The 10,481-nt window shown below is 38.1% G+C and overlaps 1 long non-coding RNA gene across 1 annotated transcript; it reads left to right on the plus strand.

Annotated features, from left to right (window-relative positions):
* Positions 1 to 852: 852 nt before the first annotated feature.
* On the plus strand, positions 853 to 9,653 carry LOC114936673 (uncharacterized). Its single transcript, XR_003820762.2, has 3 exons — positions 853 to 1,758; positions 5,902 to 5,990; positions 9,436 to 9,653. It is a non-coding gene; the product is annotated as an uncharacterized LOC114936673 (long non-coding RNA).
* Positions 9,654 to 10,481: the final 828 nt, after the last annotated feature.

Raw genomic sequence — 10,481 nt, forward strand, 5'->3', positions numbered from 1 at the left:
ATCGAGGATCTACGAAAAATTTAAGTACATTTCTAAGATTTTTTTATATGATATAAAAAAAATATATGGTATATAAATTGATTTTTTAATTTTTTTATTAATTTTTAATTACACACACACACACACACAAATAGATTCTTATTATTTAAAATAGTTTTTATTTTTGTTCTTTATTTACATATGCATACATATACAAAAAAATAAAAATAATATGATAGCCTTTTTGCTGACATTATCTCTCAATATTTGCATCCGTGTGCTCACGTATTAGTGTTTGTACCTACATGGACGCTACTACATATGCGATGTAAGAGAGACAAAGATGGAATGATGCTCTCTCCTTGTCAAGCAGTCAGCATGTTACCACAGAAATTTCCCCTGCTCCTTATGAATCTAGTGAGAATCTTATCGTCCAGATATTTCATAAAATAAGTGACATAACTTTGGTTTTTTTTTTTTTAATATATTCTTGATATAATAAAGTAGTCCGCCAAAGAGTCGGATTTTGCATTTTTGCTCTGAAAAATTTATAATAAATAAAATACGGACTCCTGGCTAACCCAACCTTACCCGTTACTAGCTGCGCATTCCCCCAAGTTATATTATAAATTTTATTTTCATCTTTTTTTCAATAAATAACTCTTTGGCGGACTGCATTTGAGCTTACTGATTAAGAATATCATAAATTTAATAAGATTCATTCAGTAGTTTCGCTAATATCTGGAATATAAGAATCTCTAATTCCCGGCCGGCCGATAGGCGTCTCTACCATGTCGCCTGTCGACCCTTAATAACTCAATAATTATTGCGAATATCGCAAAATGATACAGGACTTTTCTATTCAGTTTAACACGCTCTATTTGCCCATTTGCGGTGGTTCGCAAATTATGTATAAGTATATATACAGGGTGAGCCATTTTAAAAAATACGATCAATTTTCTCGTAAACTAAGCGAAATATCGAAAAATGGTTCAGACATGTTGTGACGTGACGCTTTTGGAGCGCCGTCACAAGGGCGAAAAAACCCGATCGGGTAGGCCGCGGAGACCTGGAGCGCCCCTCACTTCGGGGAGGGTGCGATCCGTCGTTTTTCGTATTTCGTATTACCGTATTTTTTGCGAGAATCGCCGTTGCACGCAGCATCGGCCTGTCGATGCGCGTGCGACGCGATTCGTAGGTAGAGCGACAAGGACGGCTCGAGAGAGCGGCCGGAGAGAGACATGTTAAGCAAGAGAGAGAGGGAGGATGCCGGAATACCGCAGCGCGAAAGGAGGATGGAGCGAGCGTAGGAGAGAGAGAGCGCGGGACCTCGCGCAGTTAAGTATCAAGTATTCGTAATTTAATTTGATATATCTCGCGCAGAATCTAGGCGTTGAAATATTATAGATACCGAGAGGACTCCGGGAGCCAAGTAAACCACAGGGCCGATCCTGAAGGGGGACTACGGAGGGCCCGGCCAGCCCCCGTTTGTTCCCGAAGGAGAGATGCCGCGGGAAGAAACCCGGAGGAAAATCTTGTCGAACAGCGTTCCGCTCCCGGCGGGAGAATTACCTCAGCTAAAGGGGGAGGCGGGGGGAGACCTTAGGGCCCCCGCCATCGACCCTATCATCGAGGGATGCGCAAAAGATCGGCGCGAAAAAGAAGGTATCGAGACGCGCGAGGCCCGGCTCTCCACTGTTCGGTGTGCCGTAGACTAGAGAGGGTGCCTCCAGGACTCCAAAAGTGCGACCCAAGGACTCGACTTCACCGCCAGAAACTGTAAGCTGCCTCTCGAGTAGTCGTAGATACGTGTTGGTTGGTACCGTAGATATCGATCGTGTACCGTAATTACCGTGAGTACTCTCTCATTTTTCGTATCGTTTTGTGTGTGAGAGAGCGGACTCTTTCTTTTCGTTTTTCGGAGTATCGTATCGCGGGGCCAGCCGACTTTGCGTTTCGCGAAGAGAGCCCTCTCCGAAAAGTGCCGCCGACAGTCTATCGTCTCGAAAATAATTATTGTAAATTCGGGTTACCGAAATATTCAGAGTCACGTTTTTATAGGCTCGATTATTAGATTTTCGGAATTTGCGTGTAGCCGTCTCCGCGAGTTTGTTAACTATTTCATTGTTCTCGACTCGGCGAGAGAGTCGTGCAAGAGAATCACGAAATTTCCGTCATCTAGTTGTTATCTTGTTTTTTTCATACCGTGCCGTGTCTCGGAATAACGTATTGTGACCTCTGTCTATTCCGCGTGCCCGCGAAAATAAGTTAGACCATCATAACGTTTACCGATTTTGTATTTGTTATTCCGTTTGTATATTATTGTCGCGAAATTATATAGAATGTTTCACCGTGTATAATTAATACTAATTTTATAAGTCAATTCCGAAAATACCGATATTCGCCGATCTTATGATATTAGATTTTTCGTTTCAATACCGCTAGTTTATCTATTACTGTTTGTTACATAATTTTATTATCCAATTGTATGTATCCGATGTCAAATTGTAAATCCTAAGTGTCAAATATATATATCTGTCAAATTCTAACACCACGTGTATGTCTCTCTATACCTCTCTCTCAACCATAGACCCATCACTTCTATAGACCCGCGACTCTGTATGACTTTTGGAGAAGTAACGTTAAGTACCGTTCACAGTATTATCGTGGCGCGTTCACACGCGCCTGGCGCCCAACTTTACCGTGAGTTAATGAACGCCCCTAAGGGCGTAGAATTAACTCTTCTGATACCGATTTTTACCGTTTTATTAGTTAAACTTGGAGAATCTTTAAATTGAACGCTCCCCTGTCCGAACTTGGCGTTTCGGCACAGGAAAAGACGTTGCAATGTGTTGTATAGTTTCGAAGGGACTATAAGATGGTGCCATTGATTTGACTTTGGATATTCATTTGAAGATCACGCGAAGGTCACCTCAATTTTTTTAAATGACACTCCCTATTTTTTATTACATATTCTTGTAGCTGACCTCGAGAGCTTTCTAAAACACTATAATCAAATGTTTTTCCATTGCGTACTTTTCGAGTTATAAAGCTCGAAAGTTACTACATTTTGATAAAAATATAAAATATATTATATATATATATTATATATATATATTATTTATATATATATATATATATATTTCTTAAAATATTAATTTTCCGATAGTCTTATTTTACATGCTTCGACCAATCAGGGTAAAGTCCAAGCATGATCCAGCTAGTCAAGACAAGATCCGGACACGATCCAGCCAGTCAAAACATGATACAAACACGATCCATCCAGTAAAGGCAAGATACGAACACGATCCAACCAGTCAAGGCAAGATACGAATACGGATCCAGCCAGTCAAGGCAAGATACGAACACGATCCAGCCAGTCAAGGCAAGATACGAACACGGATCCTGCCAGTCAAGGCAAGATCTGGACACGATCCATCCAGTAAAGGCAAGATACGAACACGATCCAGCCAGTCAAGGCAAGATCTGGACACGATCCATCCAATAAAGGCAAGATACGAACACGATCCAGCCAGTCAAGGCAAGATCTGGACACGATCCATCCAATAAAAGCAAGATACGAACACGATCCAGCCAGTCAAGGCAAGATACGAACACGATCCATCTAGTAAAGGCAAGATATGAACACGATCCAGCCAGTCAAGGCAAGATACAAACACGGATCCAGCCAGTCAAGGCAAGATACAAACATGATCCAGCCAGTCAAAGCAAGATCGTTGATGGTTCTGTCAACTAAAGTAAGATCAAAAAGAATCCTGCCATCGAAGGCAAAATCGAGAATGATCCAGTCAAAAAAAATTTATCGAATCAATTGTTCGAAGTTGTCTCCATTGGCTTGGATATATAATGCCAACCTATCTTGGAAATGTCTTACTGTCTTGAGTAACATATCGTGCGTTATCCTTCTGCAAGCTTCTCGTATCCTTTCTATCATATTTTCTCTCGTTGTAAGCGTTTGCTCGTACGCGACATTTTTCAGGTATCCCCATAAGAAAAAGTCGAGCGACGTCAGATCAGCAGATCGTAATAATCTTACAGGGACATAGAAGGATACGATAATAATGCACATATGGTTATTATATTTACTAAAAGAAAAATTTGTATACAAATTATCAATTGTATCCCTTTATTATCGTTCAAGGATTTTACAACTACGGAAAAAATAATACCAGACTTTTCACCCTCGGAGATCATTGATATTATTCTCATTCTTGGAGAAATCATTTAAATTATCACGAAGCTTCGCGAGTTTATCAAGATCGGTATCCTGAAAGGGAAGGATACCCCAATCCTGCTTTAATCCGAAACCTCGAACAAAGAGCTCGTGAAGATCATCTCAAACGTAAAAGGAAAGATCATGTGTATGATGAAAACGACAATCGTGTGGTCATGCTCCTGGCAGCAATTCATCTTAATCCTCATGTAAGTCAGCGGATTTTGGCGAGGAAACTATGTATTCCAAGATCAACAATTAGGAGGATTATAAAGAACCTTAAATATTATCCCTATCACATAACTATGACACAAGCCCCCACTATAGCCGACACTACTGTCGGCAGTGACAAGTCACGCCCCACCGCGGCCATCAGGTCAGCCCTTTCGCACACCCACGCGGGACAGTCCGCGAGGGTGTGCTGGGCGTCATCCCTTGGATGGCCGCAGTGGTGGCAGACCGCCGACTTTTCCCTCCCTATGCGACCCAGATACTCACCGAAGCATCCGTGTCCGGTGAGCATCTGGGTCATCCTGTAAGTGACCCTCCCATGTTCCCTGCTGAGCCACTGGTCCAGGCAGGGAAGGACAGCCTCGACGGTCCTGCGGCCCGGCAGCCTCGGAACATGACCCCCCTGCAGAGTCCCTGAGGGTGCCCTCCTATACCGGAGGGCCGGTGTACCTCCCTACAGGAGGTACGGTCCGCTCTTGGCACCCCTCGCAAGAGTATCCTCTTGCGAGGGGTGAGCCCTCTCACCACGACAAGGTGGCGGACAACGAGAGGGAGGTGAGTGGTACCATGAGGTTTCCCCAGAGTAACAAAAAAAAATGGTCTGTTTGATATGTTTATCCCATTTCTTCTTCAATAATTTAAATTTATTTTTCATGTGATTTTTAGTAGCATTCACATAACCTCTTTCTTGGAAGGATTCTGCTATCGCTTGAAACATGGCCTCTTTACTTTGATATTTTCTTTTCTGGAATTTTTTTCATGCTGTTCATACTCTGAAAAACAACATTATGGTTTTATAGTCCCAAATAAAATAGCCATCATTATTGACACCAGAAGTATTTTCTTTTTCATTATCTGAGTCTATAATTGAAGAGTCCAATGAAGACACAATTGTAGGCGTGTGCTGCATAGAGCTTGTTACAGGAATCATAACAGAAGAACTCTCATGGATTTTAATCTGAGGCTGAATTTTAAAAAGACCTGCTTTAGTAAAGCATCCACAATTGAAGAGTCCAGTGAAGACAAAATTGTAGGTGTGTACTGCATAGAGCTTGTTACAGGAATTGTAACAGGACTCTCATGGATTATAGTCTGAGGTTGAATTGTAGAAGAACTTATTTTATTCAGTACAGAATCCAAAGACGCAGTTGTGGTTAGGATGTGACCGAACAAATATAGATATTTGACTTACCGGTACAGAACGCACCGCTTTCGCCTTGATAATGGTCGCCAGACACTTTGACCTAAATAAGTGTCAAGGTAGTTTGCCGATTGACCCCTTCTCTTTGTTTCAGCTCGCCAGGATGCGTGGATTTCCGTTGCTGCTTTGTCAGCTTGCCGCTCAAAGGACTGCTAAGATGGCCGCCGTATCAGGTTACCACCTGATGAATGACGCAACGCTTCGTCGTCACGACACAATGGGTTTCGACTATATTAATTATTTCCTTTTGTTCCAGGTCATCGTGAGATGCTGTGGACTTCGCCGTTGGATCACCGTCAACTTCAAATTACCCGGAAAGGATAGTCATGGGAGATGTAGATGCAAGTAAGTACACCAAGCCGATAATTTTACTTTACGAAATTGTTTTATTCTCCGTTTAGGGATAACGCTATCAGGTACAAATATATTTTTCCCGCACAGTAGTCCGCTAACATTAACTTCCGCGATTGTTCGGTACTCGCTTATTTCACGTAACGTTGCGCAACTAACTGAAACTCCCGGTTTTAGTGTGGCTAGCGAAAAGCTGCTGTAACTAATTTTTTCGAATCTTGAAAGAAAAGCCTCGCTTCTCCTTGCGCCGCGGGCTTTATACCCGGTCTCGAACGCGCTTCTCCCCGCTATTGACTCGCCGGCCAATCACAACGCGTCGCCCCGCCATCGGGCCTCCGGCCTATCGGAACGCGACAGTGTAGACTATGTTCGCAAAGAGTTCTCGTTTTCGATTTTCGGATTATCGCACGACTCATAAAGAGTTCCTTTTATCTTATTTTATGATTGAAATCATTCTTATTGTAAAATTAACTCATATAACATAAAATTATAATGTTTCCATTACGCAATAACTAACTAAGAAATATTTTAGAATAAAAATAACAAAATGTCAATCTAGACATTGTTAAACATAAATAAATATTTTAGTCACATAAAATTGTCAAAAAAAACTAATCATACATTTAATATTATTTACTTAATTCAAATAATATTATGCTAGTCAGACTTATCAACCAATCAATCTTGGTATCTTATTTATTCCAAATAAATAAAATCCTAATAATAATAGGTAAAAAATAAAAATGATAATAATAAATAAAATAATTTTAGCATTAACAGCATTTACATTATGCTTTGTGTGATCATAAAAGTATCAAACTTTAACTAAACTTAAATAATAACTGTGAGACGACCCAACTGGCTTAAATTTATTATTATTATTAATTCGATGTCATATACAATAAAAGACGACGTTTCGACCTTAAGTTTAGGTCCTTATCAAGTCTAAAATTAAAAATAATACTAATAAATGTATATACAAGAATTTCAATTTTAAAAAGCAATATACAAAAAGCAAGCATACGTATAATTGTTCGTCACTTGGGAGTCCGGTTTACAGTATAGCGCGTTTTTTACATGATATATTGGAACGATCAGTTACAAAACCTACCTCACATATTAAAGATGGTTGGACGTTCTCGAATAAAATCAAGAATGTGAGTATTGAGGATAGTGAAATGTTAATTGCACTTGACGTCACATCTTTATTCACAAACATTCCTAAGGAATTAGTTTTAAAATCTATTGAAAAACGCTGGAGGGATATTTCATGTAACACAAACTTTAGTTTGGCACAATTTTTATATGGAATCGACGTTCTATTAGAATCTACTAGTTTTCGTATCAACGATCAATTTTATGAACAGATACATGGTACTCCAATGGGATCTCTTCTTTCCCCTATTTTAGCAGACTTAGTTATGGTTGATCTTGAGACAGAGTGTTTAAGCTCTTTACAATTTGACATTTTGGTTTATTATAGGTATGTTGATGATATTTTTGCAGTAGTGCCACGCAATAAAATCAATACTATTTTGACTACGTTTAATAATTACCATCACCGTTTACAATTTACGTATGAAACAGAAATTAATAACAAGATTAACTTTCTGGATACAATGGTTTTTAGAAACAATGGTAAACTATTGACTAATTGGTACCAGAAACCCACCTTCTCTGGTAGATATTTAAATTACTATTCTAATAATCCGTTTAAATACAAAGTTAACACCATTAACAACTTAGTCGATTACGCTATATTGTTATCGGATAAACGGTTCCATAATGAGAACTTACAGATGGTTAAAAAAATCTTGTCGAATAATTGTTTTCCTAGGACGGTCATCGAGCGTTATATGTATAAAAGAACATGTTTTTTAAGAAATTCTCATAACGTTGTTAACAAAAATAATGTATTTGATATTTCGTCTTGTATTTTAATGCCGTATGTTAAGAACCTAAGCGAAACTATTGAGAGATCTATTAAGAAAACAGGCTTAAGTGTTATTTATACGATTCCAAAAAAACTAGATACTTTTATTAAACGCGGAAAAGACAAATTATCTAAAGCTGATATGACCGAGATAGTTTATAAGGTTGACTGCAACGACTGTGACGCTACATACATTGGACAAACTAAAAGACACCTTAATACTCGGATAAAAGAGCATATGAATAATATAAAAATGCATGTCAGCAACCAGAATGTTATAAGCAAACATAGAAATGATTTTTTGCATGACTTTAAATGGACAACCTTAAATATATTACATCGAGAAACAAACACTAGGAAAAGAGAGATTGCTGAAATGTTTTTTATAAAAAAATGTAACATGATCAACCTACAGAAAGACACAGAGAATTTGAACTCTATCTATGATAGAATAATTAAGGCTGTTTAACTTAGTTCGCTTTCACCATCCATACGGAACGTTTACTTGACACAGTACTTATATAGAAATGTGTATAATGTAAAAACTCAATTTTATTTTGTATTAAAGATTTCGTAAAGTACGTTTTAATATTGTTATTACAATTTTGGTTTACGCTTTGCTTTTTAAAATTGAAATTCTTGTATATACATTTATTGGTATTATTTTTAATTTTAGACTTGATAAGGACCTAAACTTAAGGTCGAAACGTTGTCTTTTATTGTATATAACATCGAATTAATAATAATAATAAATTTAAGCCAGTTGGGTCGTCTCACAGTTATTATTTAATTTTTTTTTTTTTTTAATTTTATTTATCACTGGCGATACAAGATTACCTGCTATATATTTTAACTAAACTTATTGCTACATCATATGTTTTATTCAATTTCTAATTTATCACTAAAAAATTCACTAGAATGATCACCAGCCTTAGAACTTAATTATATCAGCCTAAGTTTAAGTCTGATTTGCATAATAACGATTACTATCATGCGGCGCTTATTGCTTAGTGATTTTTATTGTACTTTATGTTGCATTTGCATATGAACGATAATTCTAGGTTAATATTTCGTATTTGCAAGTATTTAATGGTTTTAAACTGAAAATTGTAAACCTAACTTAAAATTGAGTTTCTCGTTTACATTTGCATTTTTGCTAATAAAATAACTGAAAATTGAGAATCTCCGCATTCCCTTTATATAAATAAATGATTTTGTTATTAATTATAATGAAATTAAATTTAAACATTATCTTCCATCAATTTGCGTTTATTGCATTCAATTAGTTGTAAATTTATTGTTTAAATAATGATTTGTTGATATTTTGTCTTTTATGCAACAAATGATTGTTAATTTGTTTTTCCTACTGGATTTACATTTATTTAACTTTCTTAAACGCAAATTGGTGAAATTTAATCGCGCTTATATATTTACTTGCAAATTATCACCCGAATTGTTAACTAACCTACTTATTCTAACTTTTATTGTGTATTTACATATTTACAGATGTTCCTGCTGCTGTGCTGCTACGTTGCTGTTGGCTACGTCCTGGGATGTTGTTTCTGTGGCTGGCCTCTCTGAACCGTCAAATGCTTCGTCTGGACTGCGATCCGCTGCCGGTCGCAAGGAACTGTGTCGAGTTTGTTGTAGCAGTTATAACAGAAGTCTGGGGAGACTTAATTAATTTTATTGATACCAGTTTAGGTTTCACAGCTGAAAAATAAAACTATTAATATAGTACAATATTTATGCAATTTAAATTGCCTTAGAATAAAATCATTTAATCTATCTCTTAGAATTTATTTTATTAGTTAATTAAGTAAAAATATAAAAAGTATTATGAGTATTTAAGTAATCAGCATCATATATAAAATTCTTGAAACGGGTCGCGATAGTGTTCTTGTCTCAATTGTATCCAATAGGCGAGTGGCAAGCCCTCGCAGAAAGATCGTGCTGTTAAGGCGTCGATTTCGTTTACTGATCCGGCGGATAGCATTCCTTGCGCTCGGCGTTCCGCGTCTGTTATAGAAGATCGCAAGTCTTTTACGCGGCTTATGAAATCAAGGATATGCTCGTTTGGTTTAAGGTAAATTGTGCTTAGCTCCCCGCGATACTGATCGATGGTTTTCGGGGATCCGAAGGCTCCATTCAGGAGGTCGGCAAGTTGAGTTATCGTTTCGCACTCTTCGTCTTCTACGGCGCATATAGCTCGCCCGCGTAACTTAGTAAGAAGTAGGCGGGTTAGGTTTCGCTCGGACGATGGTGGGAATATTTCTTTAGCGCGTCTACATGCTCGTATGAATTGAGAGAAGAAGATATTTCGACCGTCGAATGGCGGGATAGTCTCAAGTGCTTCCCTGAAAGACACCCTTGGACTATCATAATTGGTTCCGTGTTGGAATGCGGGAGACGCCTGTTCGTCGAAAAAGCGTCCCGCGGTGCTGGGAATATATTGCGTAGGTATCGTATTGTTCCCGCGCATGGAGTTTATCTCCTGGCGTAATCGTTCGATTTCTTGGAGCATATGATCGCTTAAGTCGGGTTTTTTGGTT

Source organism: Nylanderia fulva, unplaced genomic scaffold (genome assembly GCF_048542155.1).
Source record: "Nylanderia fulva isolate GAGA-0341 unplaced genomic scaffold, ASM4854215v1 Scaffold231, whole genome shotgun sequence".
NCBI classification, from domain to species: Eukaryota; Metazoa; Arthropoda; class Insecta; order Hymenoptera; family Formicidae; genus Nylanderia; species Nylanderia fulva.